This window comes from Dermacentor albipictus, chromosome 1, assembly GCF_038994185.2.
Source record: "Dermacentor albipictus isolate Rhodes 1998 colony chromosome 1, USDA_Dalb.pri_finalv2, whole genome shotgun sequence".
NCBI lineage: Eukaryota > Metazoa > Arthropoda > Arachnida > Ixodida > Ixodidae > Dermacentor > Dermacentor albipictus.
In genome coordinates, this window is record NC_091821.1 from 376,759,262 (window position 1) to 376,772,862 (window position 13,601).

Genomic DNA, 13,601 nt, shown 5'->3' on the forward strand with positions numbered 1-13,601 from the left:
ATGTGCACTCAAGTGTACACTCAGGTAACACATAGTGCACATCCAGTTAACATCCTGCCGTAAACATAAAGGACACATCCTAGAGGCATAATAAAGGTAACTTCCTCGAGGTATACGTTAGGATGAGTAAACACGTAGTACACACAAAGTTCACATCCTGGAGGTCACACAAAGGACAAGGAAACATAAAGGTCACATAGGACACAAGAAGGAAACATAAAGGAAACATAAAGGCAATGGCCATTTTCATAGGGGGATACCGGAAAGCCAACAAATCAGGGTCCTTGGAATGTGGGTGCAATCCAACCAGCGCTGCACCCACACGCTGAAAACGCTCAAGCAGTCAACAACCCAAATAGCACGCATGATCACGCGGGTGTCACAAAAGAGATATGGGATGAAAGAAGGAGACACACTTAAGCTGGTTGGCAACCTGGTGGTCAGCAGGGTCGCATACTCACTCCCGTACTTCAACTGCACCAAACAGGAAATACAAGAAGCGGACACAATTTTACGCAAAGCGTACAAAACAGCACTTCACCTGCCGAACAATACATCGACAGAGAAACTAATGGCACTTGATTTAAGCAACACCTTCGAAGAACTAAAAGAAGCCCAAAGTATCGCACAGCTCATGAGACTCCAGCAGACCAAAACGGGAAGGGAACTGCTAATAAGGCTAGGCTTCGCGGAATCAGTCAAAGAAACCCAAAGAACGGAGGGGATTCCTGATGAATATCGGAAAACATTCACTGTTAGCCCCCTACCCAAAAACATGGACCCAAACCTCCACACGGCGCGAAGGGACGCAAGGGCGAAATACGTCGAAAAGTACCTGGCCACAAAAAACACAACAGTATACACAGATGCTGCAGTATACGCCAAGCAAAGAGGCACAAACATAGTAAAGACAGCTGTGATAGTAATAAGCCAGGACTACAAAGAGATCAGCAGCGCGTCAATGAAGGACTGCTCGGTAACGGAAGCTGAGGAAATAGCCGTAGCTCTAGCGGCAGTGGAGGGCTACCGATCTGAACGGTCTTTAACAATACTCACCGACTCGCAAACTACGTGTCGGAATTACATGAACGGCAGAATAGGACGCAGAGCGCTTCACATCCTCCGCTCCTGCAGGGCTAACAACAAAATCAGGCATACAATTTTCTGGGTACCGGGACACGCTGGAATAGAAGGGAACCTAAGGGCGGACAAGGCAGCTCGAGAGCACACAAACCGAGTGGCCACAAGCACCGACCCTGAGGAACCCATACCAGTCAACCAAAGCTACTCAGACATATTGAATTACTATAAGGGAGTCCGAATCAAATACCCTCCACCCCACAACAGCCTAAATCAGCATGAAGCAACCTCTTGGAGGAGGCTGCAAACAGGAACATATCCAAACCTAAACACACTAAGCAAGATGTTTCCCACCCAGTATAGACACATTTGCCCCTGGTGCGGCGCCAAGCCCACCTTATATCACGTTACATGGGAATGCGTACAGAATCAGCAATTCCTTCAAATAAAAGACCCGAGTGCGGAGCAGTGGGAGAGGGTGCTCTCCAGCAGCGACCCGAAAGTCCAGCATGGACTAGTAAGGCACGCTCGCCGAGTAGCCACCCTCAGTGGTGCCCTGGAATAGGGGCGTCGACCCTGCGCAGATGGGGAAGAAGACCGTGAAGATGGCCGACCACATCTGCCACCGCTAATTTCTACACCATTAGAGCAAATAAAGTTTTTCCTCCTCCTCCTCTAAGCTCGGCGGGTTTTGTTCATAGCAGGCACGCTCGAAATGAAACGAGCAAATCTGGCTGCTCTTCAACGGGGTCCATTCTAAGCGTCCAGCGGCATGCACGAACTCGGACCACTCTTGTCGCTCATCGACGCCGGCGGTAGCGAACGAGCAAGCCAGACGAGCTGGCGATCAATGGGAAACGCTTTAGACCGTTGGATCCGAGGCTGACGGCTTTTTCGACACGTCCGGAGCTCGTAATGAAGCACCTATATTCGTCAACACAATCAACGTCCGCACACTTATGTCGCTTATAAATGACAGTACAGTTAGTTTTCCCGACGCCGTTGTAGCCAGGTGAGCTGCTTCGCAAAGACTATTGCAGCGGTGGCTGCGCTGACCGCTTGCGAGTGAAAATCACGCCAATGATTTATTATTTCGTGCAACGTTTTAAGACATGCTCACTTTCGAGGTCAGTTTTCTCTGACTTCTTTCATGTCGCAAACAAATTTTAGCTGATTTTTCGTGCTGTCGTCAGCGGCAAAAAAGAAAAGACGAAAAAAAAAAAAACGCCGGGACTATCGGAGCGGCGAGAAACTTGCTTGCAGGGCCCGCCCCGACGACAGCGCAAACCCGTAACGCAGCGTTCTCTCGGTTGTTTACACTCGTTCCTTGAGGTCGATGTCGCCAGGTGCTACGTTTTGCTGTTGGCTGTGCGCACGCGTACTTTAAAATTGATTTTAATTATGCTCTAAGCTATATTCGCCGTTTATATTTTGCAGACGATGGTGTATGTGCCCACATAAATTGATCTCACACTTTAACTCGACTTGGAATTTTTGTGTCAGTACCCCTTTAAAGAAGTCATGGCTTTGTAAATACGAGCAACTTGGATGGAGTGATATATGAAAAAAATAATAATCTCATATATTACCGTAGCGCGAAACGCGAAAGTCGTCAATGCTATTTCAAGCTTTTTCTGGCGAATGCACTATTCCATGGAAGCATAGCGGTTATTTTTACACCGTGTTTAAAACTCACGCATGAAACAAGCTCCGCCAAAGAAAAGCGAGCAAGACTGACATCGAACAGAGTACAGTGTACCTAAAGCATCACCTAGATATTCCGCAGCCCAATCGTTAGCCTCACTGTGGTCTAGTTTCGGCTTGTCTTAAAGGCGGTCAACAGTCAATTTCTTAAAAGTGGCGCGGCCTGCTGTGGGCGCCTGCATGCATACGCACGTAGCAATATTCCTCTGAGCGTGCACAAGCAGTACGGAGATACGCAGTCGTAGCCATATATGTGAACGGCCATGCCAACCGACATTCGTTATTTACATTATGGAGCACAGATGGCTTGCCTTTCGCTTGCTGCGCAAATTACGTGCAACCCAGCCAACAAGACCCACGCTAATTTTATTCAAGGACCCCCAAACTAACTAACTAACTAACTAACTAACTAACTAACTAACTAACTAACTAACTAACTAACTAACTAACTAACTAACTAACTAACTAACTAACTAACTAACTAACTAACTAACTAACTAATTGACGCACTCACTCACTCATAAAAAGGTACAAACAAGCAAGTACATATCCTTCACGGACAAATGCACTGCTCTCACTCAGCACGGCATGTACAGAGCCCGCGGACCCACGACAAGCACAAAGGGAACCATGGTACGTTGTTTACATACAAAGTCTCTACGTAGAGCACGCGTGTCGAAAGCACCCAAAAGGAGCAGAGGAAAGCGTCGGATGGCGCCAGCTTTTTGCTTGGGTTCCTTTCGTCAAAGGGAGGGAAATGGGATTCTGCACTGTGGTGGGCGAATGGAAATTAATCGGCCGACTCGGCGTTGACAACTCTCGGTTCTTTGCAGTGGCGTAGCCAGAAATTTTGTTCGGGGGGGGCTACGCCACTGGCCCCATATATATATATATATATATATATATATATATATATATATATATATATATATATATATATATATATATATATATATATATATATATATGGGGCCAGTGGCGTAGCCAGAGATTGTGTTCGAGGAAGCTTTAGCTCGGGTGCTCCTATTTAACTACATGTAGAAGGGGAATTCGTTTTTCCCTGCAATCACTTCACCAAATTTGAGGAGGTTTGTTGCATTTAAAAGAAAAAGTTTAATTCTAGTGACTACTGGTTTCGAATTTTTCATTTAGGTGGTCAATTATTTATTAAAAATTGGCCAAATCGAAAATTTTCAGAAAAGGAAACTATCAAGCTTAAAACTCCGTGACTCAACAATGAAAAATGATATCACAATTCTGTGAATTGCATCTAATAGTACATCTACAGCGAACAAAATGGATAAGTCACACATGAATCTAAAATAATTTAGTACTGTGGAAATACGGCTTGTGCAGAACCTTGTACACAACGTAACCAATTCGTGTAAGATACAAATTGACATAGCAAACTTGTCCGCTTTGACTGTTATAATAGATGCCATTTACAGAACCACAATGTCTGTTCTTCATGCATAGCTATTAGTTTGTAAACGTCGTGCTTCTATTTTTTCAAACTTTCGAATTTTTCAAAATATTTTAAACAATATGCACGCCCTAAATCGAAGTTGTGTTCCCAACAGAACTAGGATTTAACTTTCTCTCTCAAATTCAACGAATTTCAAGAAAAGCGATTAGCAGGATTATCTAAGAAAAGCGTTTCTGCGTTTTACAAGTATTTGAATAGGCCGCATCGGATCGGGCCCGAGCTAAAGCTTCCTCTTAAACAATTTGTCAAGGGGTCAAATCCATGAATAATAACTGCATTGTCATTGCCAAAGATGCTGCAAACGAATTCTTGAACGCTACGCACAGTCAAAACAATAAAATATGTATTTTTTCAGTAAAGAATATACTCGTATGTGCCAAAAATTTTGCCCAAAATAACTGATATCAATGCTTCCATATTTTTGTCTATTTAAGTAAAGAAAATATCACACGAACTTTAGAACTATATCAGTTCAAAACCAGGAAAGCAGTGCATGCCACTGATATGAAAAATTAAAAGGCAATGAACTGAACAAGATGAGGACAAATATGTTAACGAAAATTTGTCATTTAAGAACCATGCTTACATTCTTGTGAAAAATCTCAATGACGCTGTAATTTGTATTAATGTATTACGCAGGACCACCTGTCACCGGTCGTGTATCGTGAGTAATTGCACCGAAATCATAGTCGCAACAGAGGGCACGTATAAAAAGCAGGAATTCTGCAAGATATACGAGGGCAAGTCAAATGAATGTGAGCCAACAACGGGGTACTTTATTTAAAAGTAGTCTTCATGAGAATTTAGACATTTGTCCCATTGACTAACGAGTCGCGTGATTCCCGTCTTATAAAACTCCTTGGGTTGCTGCTTCAAAAAGTCTGTATCTGGTTCCCTTGAGCTCTTTTTTCGGTTGCCCCAAAATGTAGAAGTCGCAAGGTGACAGGTCGGAGCTGTATGGCGGATGCTGCAGCGTTTCCCACTTGAACTTTGCCAGTTTTGTATTAACCACATAAGTGACGTGGGGACAGGCATTGTCGTGGAACAAGATGACCCCATTCGTCAATTTTCCACGTTGTTCGTTCTTGATTGCGACACACTGCCGTTCTGGCGTTTCACAATATCGGAAACAATTGATAGCCTCTCAAGATTTAGCAAATTCTATCAGTAATGGACCCTGACGACCGAAAGAAAAGTCAACAACACCTTTCCAGCGGAAATGATGGCCTTTGCGTTCTTTGGGCGTGGTAAATTCGAATGTTTCCACTGTAAGCTTTGCCGTCGTGTTTCAGGCTCGTAGTAGTGGCACCAAGGTTCGTCCCCGATCACAAATGCAAACAAGAAGTCGTCATCTTCATTGTGATACCCGATCAGATGAGTCAAGGCAGCGCGAAACTTCTCCGTCTTCTCGCGATGGATCAAAATCATAGGGATCCATTGCGCACCAAAGAGCCGATAACCGAGAAGCTAATGAATTATGGCGTGAGCGTGGCGTGAAATTGTGTGGGGAGTGATTGCACGATGGTTTTGGCCCGGTCTTGGAACGTCTTTACAACGTCCTTTAAACCGTTTGCTCCAACGCTTCACAGTGCTGAATGAAATGCCGTGTTCAACGTAAACGGCCGCCATACGGCGATTAATTTCTGTTTTGGAAACACCTTTAGCTGTCAAAAACTTCGCGACACCGAGCTGTTCAACTTTTTAAGTGTCCATTATGTGACGCAACCATATTCAACCCAGTGTATGAGAGCATTAAAGAACAGTTATCTTCACACCTGCGTGTTACTTTTGTAAATGAGACATGCCGTTCTCCTACGCGCATGCCTCGCAGATAATGAACCGAACCATTATTGCGTGGTTAGGGTAGGCGCACTTTCATTTGATTCACCCTCGTACATTAGAAATACAGACACAATGGGATATACAAATGCGAAACTACGGCTTGATAAAGGACAAAAAAGTGTCACTGGAAACAAAGTTCACTGCCTGTATACACAAAACCTCGCAACAAGATATATAAGTATACGTATAAGTATCCAATGAGTCTATGTATGTAAGAAAAAGTAACTGTATGTAATGCGTCAAACAAGGCAAATTAACATGTTGCACAATCACGGAAGGTGGCGCGCTTGCTCCCCGCTTTTCTCCTTTGCGCACACAAGACTGAGCCACCATCGTCGGCTCACCCATTCCACCTCTCCTCCTACGCTTTCACTCGCACATACTGCATGCAGCGGGTAGTCACGATTTTATCACCCTTGGACTTTATACGAAACATGAGGGCGACGGCGACGGCATGAATGCGCCTGGAGTGTCCATATAATTGCTTTCGAAATAATATAATAAACGTATCCGGAAACTGAAGCGTCCCGTCGCCCATTACTTTCCGTAAAAGAAGTATCAAACTCGAACTTTCACCATGCGACAATTCACTGCGCCGCAACAATGTATTTTTTTTTCTGTGGGGTGGAGGCACCGAAATGAAAAAAAGAACGCATAGGAAACTATGTTGGCCAGAATCGAATGCCTACATCGGGCACCTAGTGGGGCTACGGAATTAATACCGAAGTAAACATGAGACGATTGGCCCACTGAGAACCATACGCATACTGCTCAGTATCCTACACCGGCGAAACATGACTTTCCGGAAAGGTTCCGCTCAAGGAACGCGGTGCAATCCTTCGAGTCCCCACAGTGATGGCGGCGAGCGACCATTGTTTTTTTTTTCTCGTCTGCTAGCCAGAAAGGTTCCAAAACTCTGTCAGGTGAAAATCCACTCGGCCAGAGCAAACCGAACGCCCACCGAAGTGCACCGCGCGGTGGTCGGGGCCATACGAGAAAAACATATGCGCTCTGGCTCGCTCTGGCAGCCCGCGGGTAGGGTAGCGAGAACAAAAAAAAAAAAAATTGAAGGGGCTCAATGTGTCCTCGGCGAATAAAAGTCAAAGTAGAAAAAATAAATAAGAACGTAGTTACTTTGGCTGGCTTTAGTGTCTTCACATGGATGTTCTGGCGTAGGTTAAAAACAAATGTTGATATTTCTTTACGTGACATGACGGCACAAATGAACCACCCCAACGCATCGTCTCATTGGACCTCGCTGCGTGCTTTGTCGACTCGTCTGCTAGTGTGTTGATTTGGCTTGTCTCGTTGTATGTTCCGATGTAAGACTTTAGAAAAGTCAGTGGACCTTTGGCGTCAAATGTTTAAGACAACATTAAACCCACAAAGTTCCGGAATTGAAAATTTATAGCACAACTTTGGAAATGTCAATGCACGTTTCACATCAAGTGCTTATTATATTTATACCCATAAAGTTTCGCAATTGATATCCATGCGCTCCATAGATTCCGTGGCCTCAGTGAGATGCCGCGGCGAGCCCGCTCACAATCAAAGCGCCCTTGAAACTTTGTGCTCGGATGGGACTGCTTGGCGTTATGTGACTGCCGGTGTATGGGCGTTGCCACGAAATCTAGCCCGAGTTCGCAATCTTTACGGTTAAATGTCTTTTCGAGCGTCAAAAAGACATTCTAGACAAAATCCAGAGTGATTTCCGGCGCCGGGGGTCGCTTTGGTCGGCGCTGCATAGACAGCACGAAAAAATTTCGGGGGGGGCTGAAGCCCCATAAGCCCCCCCCCCCCCTGGCTACGCCCCTGCTTGGGATTAAAAGTCTTGCAAAGTCTGTCTCACATATACGCTCGTCGCCCAATCGACCTTACGAAGTAAGCATGCCAAAATAGTCACGAGCGCTGAATTGCAGCTTGGAAAACGAGACAGCAAGGACTACGGTAAGATTCCTTGTGCAAGTTTAAGCCTTTGCCTAAATATATTGGACGTCCAATTCCAACGGCTTTGAGCCATCCGCCGAAGGGCAGAACGTAAATACAGGCGTATTAAATTCATGCTTGATCTTCGAGAGGCCAGCCCCCCCCCCCTCCACAAAAAAAAAACATACATATATATATCGTAAGAAACCAACAAACAATGACACCAAAGACAACATAGAGGAGATTACTTATACTGACTGATTGAATTAAAGAAATGATAAATTAACGGAAATGAAAGTGGTTGAAGAAACAACTTTGCCACAGGTGGGGAACGATCCCACGTCTTCGCATTACGCGTGCGATGCTCTACCAATTGAGCTACAACGGCGCCGTTTTCTCATCCGCTTTCTTGGATATTTGTTTTCCTACAACTGCCGATACAGTCAAGGCCCGTATAGTTGTAAATCATACTGCGAAATGCTTGATCCACGCACCGTTTTTCAAAAGGGTATAGGACGTTATATGAGGCATTCTGACGCCTCTCCGTCAGCACTGCCCCTTCAAGTCCATTGCTTTTCATCAGTGGTACGTCGCGAGATTGACGTAGCCGAAGGTTCCTGCTCGAGGGTGGCAGTGGCAGAGACGACGAAAGGCGGTAATGACGATGTGTAACGAGAGCGACATAAGCCAATTGAAGGAGATTAATCACGTGAAGGTGGTGCATATATATCATGCAGAGCGCATTACTCCACGTAATGAGTTAATGCAAAGTTCCAAAAGGAAATTATCTTCGCCATTCTATCTATTTGCGATTTCGAAGCGTTCTCTGGAACGTTCAGCCATCCGACGGTTCAATCGTGTATCAGCTGTCATACCGACGATATTTTATTTTATAGTGACCTGATGTAATAGGAGAGGTTGGCGCCATCAGGTGACATTACATACTCGCCGTCGCTTGGCAAAGAAAAATATTGTCCCGACATTTGTAACAAAGTGTAGCGCACAATTATCCCGAAAGTCAGTAAGTCGGTATTAACAAAAAGTTATGTGCGTGAGTCTAGGAACCCACAAAATATGAACATGTATACATTTGCATAGGTAAACACAAGTACTTTGCATTGTGCGAGAACGCCTAAATAAGTTCAGTTTCACAAACGTGTACACAACCCGCCGTGGCTGCTTAGTGGTGTTGGGCTGCTAAGCACGAGGTCGCGTGATTGAATCCCGGCCACGGTGGCCGCATTTCGATGGGGGCTAAATGCTAAAATACCCGTGTACCTAGATTTAGGTGCACATCAAAGAAATCCAGGTGGTCCAAATTATTCCGGAGTCCCCCACTATACGGCGTGCCTCATAATCAGATCGTGGTTTTGGCACGTGAACCCTCATAATGCACGAGGCGTGACAGCTATGACGCGTGACAACGTGCCATTTAAGGTGGACTTTTCGCAACCGCGAGCCGAATTCCTTGCTGTGCAGAAATACAAGTATAATTCACAAATTGCTGTGCAACTGGATTTGCGGTCTGGCCAATGCTTCAGTAGTATATACATACCCGCGGTATAGGGACCTGCAGTGTTTTTTTGTCGCATTTATGACTTTCTGATTGTCGCTTAGAGTTACCTCGTGACAGTTGTGCTCGGTGATCGGGTGCATTTGATGGAGGTAGAAAATTACGGGGCCAGTGACCAGTGGCGTAGCCAGAAATTTTGTTCGGGGGGGGCTACGCCACTGGCCCAATATATATATATATATATATATATATATATATATATATATATATATATATATATATATATATATATATATATATATATATATATATATATCTGCACGTTGCAGTTCAGCCTCCTCCTTAAGAGGAAGCTTTAGCTCGGGTGCTCCTATTTAAGTACATGTAGAAGGAGAATTCGTTTTTCCCTGCAACCACTTCTCCAAATTTGAGGAGGTTTGTTACATTTAAAAGAAAAAGTTTAATTCTAGTGACTACTGGCTTCGAATTTTTGATCTAGGTGGTCAATTATTTATTGAAAATTGGCCAAAATTGAACATTTTCAGAAAACGAAACTATCAAGTTTAAAACTCCGTGACTCAACAATGAAAAATGATATCACAATTAGGTGAACTGCATCTAATAGTACATCTACAGCGGTCAAAATAGATATGGTACACATGAATCACAAAAAAATTTAGTATTGTGGAAATACGGCTTTTGCAGATCCCTTGTACACAACGTAACCAATTCACGTAAGATACAAATTGACACAGCAAACTTGTCCGCTTTGACTGTTATAATAAATGCCGTTTACAGAACCACAATATCTGTTCTTCATGCATATAGCTATTAATTTGTAAACGTCATGCTTCTATTTTTTCAAACTTTCGAATTTTCCAAAATATTTTAAACAAAATTCAGGCCCTAAATGAAAGTTCTGTTTCCAACAGACACTAGGATTTAACTTTCTCTCTCAAATGCAACCAATTTCAATAAAAGCGATTAGCAGGATTATCTCAGAAAAGCGTTTCTGCGTTTTACAAGTATTTGAATAGGCCGCGTCGGACTGGGCCCGAGCTAAAGCTTCCTCTTAAACAATTTATCGAAGGATCAAATACATGAATAATAACTGCATTGCCATTGCCAAAGATGCTGCAAACGAATTCTTGAAAGCTACGCACTGTAAATACAAGTAAAATATGTATTTTTTCATAAAATATTGTACTCGTGTGTGCCAAAAATTGTGCCCAACATAACTGACTTCAATGCTTCCATGTTTTTTGTCTATTTATTAAGTAAAGAAAATATCACACGCACTTTAGAACTATATCAGTTCGAAACCAGGAAAGCAGTGCATGCCGCTGATATGAAAAATTAAAAGGCGATGAACTGAACAAGTTGAGGACAAATATGTTAATGAAATTTTGTCATTCAAGAACCGTGCTTACATTCTTGTATATATGCAATGGCCAGTGAAAAATCTCAATGACGCTGTCGTTTGTTCCAATGTATTACGCAGGAGTAGCTGTCCCTTGTCGTGTATCGTGAGTAATTGCATCGAAGTTATAGTCGCGACAGAGAGCACGTATAAAAAGCAGGAGTTCTGCAAGATATATGAGGGCAAGTCAAATGAATGAGCCAACAACGGGGTACTTTATTTAAAAGTAGTCTTCATGAGAATTTAGACGTTTGTCCTATTGACTAACGAGTTGCGTGATTCCCGTCTTATAAAACTCCTTGGGTTGCTGCTTCAAAAAGTCTGTATCTGGTTGCCTTGAGCTGTTTTTTCGGTTGCCCCAAAATGTAGAAGTCGCAAGGTGACAGGTCTGGGCTGTATGGCGGATGTTGCAGCGTTTCCCACTTGAACTTTGCCAGTTTTGCATTAACCACATAAGCGACGTGGGGACAGGCATTGTCGTGGAACAAGATGACCCCATTCGTCAATTTTCCACGTTGTTCGTTCTTGATTGCGACACGCTGCCGTTCTGGCGTTTCACAATATCGGAAACAATTGATAGCCTCTCAAGATTTAGCAAATTCTATCAGTAATGGACCCTGTCGATCGAAACAAAAAAGTCAACAACACCTTTCCAGGGGAAATGATGGCCTTTACGTTCTTTGGGCGTGGTAAATTCGAATGTTTCCACTGTAAGCTTTGCCGTCGTGTTTCAGGCTCGTAGTAGTAGCACCAAGGTTCGTCCCCGATCACAGTTGCAAACAAGAAGTCGTCATGGTCATTGTGATACCCGATCAGATGAGTCAAGGCAGCGCGAAACTTCTCCGTCTTTCGCGATGCATAATCTTGCGAATCCATTGCGCACCAGAGAGCCGATAACCGAGAAGCTCATGAATTATGGCGTGAATCGAACCGTGACTGATGTTCAGACGGTCTGCCGGTTCATCGATGCTTATCCTCCGTTCTTGTTTCAGCAGCTCATGAACCTTTGAAATTGTGTGGGAGGTGATTGCACGATGGTTTTGGCCCGGTCTTGCAATGTCTTTACAACGTCCTTTGAACCGTTTGCTCCAACGCTTCACAGTGGTCAATGAAATGCAGTGTTCAACGTACACGGCAGTCATATGGTGACTAAGTTCTGTTTTGGAAACACCTTCAGTTGTCAAAAATTTCGCGACACCCAGCTGTTCAACTTTTGAAGTGTCCATTATGTGACGCAACCATATTCAACCCAGTCTATGAGAGCATTAAAGAATATTTATCTTCACACCTGCGTGTCACTTTTGTAAATGAGACATGCCCTTCTCCTGCGCGCACGCCTCGCAGATAATGAACCGAACCATTATTGCGCGGTTAGGGTGGGTTCACTTTCATTTGACTCGCCCTCGTACATTAGAAATGCAAAGATACAATGCGATATGCAAATGCGAAAATACGGCTTGACAAAGGACAAAAAAGTGTCACTGGAAACAAAGTTCACTGCATGTATACACAAAACCTCGCAACAAGATATTTAAGTATACGTATAAGTCTCCAATGAGTCTATGTATGTAAGAAGAAGTAACTGTATATAATGCGTCAAACAAGGCAAATAAACATATTACACAATCATAGATTCACAGAATCCTAGATTCCGCCCCCATTCCATCCACTCCCCCCGATGTATTGCGCGCGACGGAAGGCGGCGCGCTTGCTCCCCGCTTTTCTCCTTCGCGCACACAAGACTCAGCCACCATCGTCGGCTCACCCATTCCACCTCCCCTCCTACGCTTTCACACGCACATACAGCATGCAGCGCGTGGTCACGATGTTATCACCCTTGGACTTTATACGAAACATGAGGGCGATGGCAGGAATGCGCCTGGAGTGTCCATATAATTGATTTCACAATAATATAATAAACGTATCCGGCAACTGAAGCGTCCCGTCGCCCTTTACTTTCCGCAAAAGAAGTATCAAACTCGAACTTTCACCATGCGACTATTCGCTGCGCCCCAACAATGTATTTTTTTTCTGTGGGGCGGAGGCACCAAAATGAATAAAAAAACGCATAGGAAAGTATGTTGGCCAGAATCTAATGCCTACTTCGGGCACCTAATGGGGCTACGGAAGGAATACCGAAGAAAACATGAGACGCTTGGTCCACTGAGAACCATACGCATGCTGCTCAGCATCCTACAGCGGCGAAACAAGACTTTCCGGAAAGGTTCCGCTCAAGGAATGCGGTGCAATCCTTCGAGTCCCCACAGTGATGGCGGCGAGCGACCATTGTTTTTTTTTCTCGTCTGCTAGCCAGAAAGCGTCCAAAACCCTGTCCGGTGAAAATCCACTCGGCCAGAGCAAACCGAACGCGCACCGAAGTGCACCGCATGGTGGTCGGGGCCATACGAGAAAAACGTTTGCGCTCTGGCTGGCTCTGGCAGCCCGCGGGTAGGGTAGCGAGAACAAAAAAAAAAAAAAGAAGAGGCTCAAAGTGTCCTCGCGAATAGAAGTCATAGTAGAAAAAATAAATAAGAACGTAGTTACTTTGGCTGGCTTTAGTGTCTTGACATGGATGTTCTGGCGCAGGTTAAAAAAAAAATGTTGATATTTTTTTATGTGACATGACGGCA

At 44.2% G+C, this 13,601-nt stretch overlaps 1 protein-coding gene and 1 non-coding gene across 3 annotated transcripts in view; both read right to left on the reverse strand.

Moving 5' to 3' along the window:
- Positions 1–13,601, reverse strand: part of LOC135901743 (neural cell adhesion molecule 1-like) — a 723,087-nt gene that overhangs the window by 296,652 nt on the left and 412,834 nt on the right. Inside the window, exon 1 of one of the 2 annotated variants that reach the window (XM_065431564.2) lies at positions 417–576. The exons of the other annotated variant lie outside the window; for it this stretch is intronic. The gene's annotated coding sequence lies outside the window, so the exon portion shown is untranslated. Of the gene's footprint in view, positions 1–416; positions 577–13,601 lie in introns of those variants that run through there. 2 annotated transcript variants of the gene reach the window in all.
- TRNAT-CGU (transfer RNA threonine (anticodon CGU)) lies at positions 8,355–8,426 on the reverse strand. The gene has a single exon. It is a non-coding gene; the product is annotated as a tRNA-Thr (tRNA).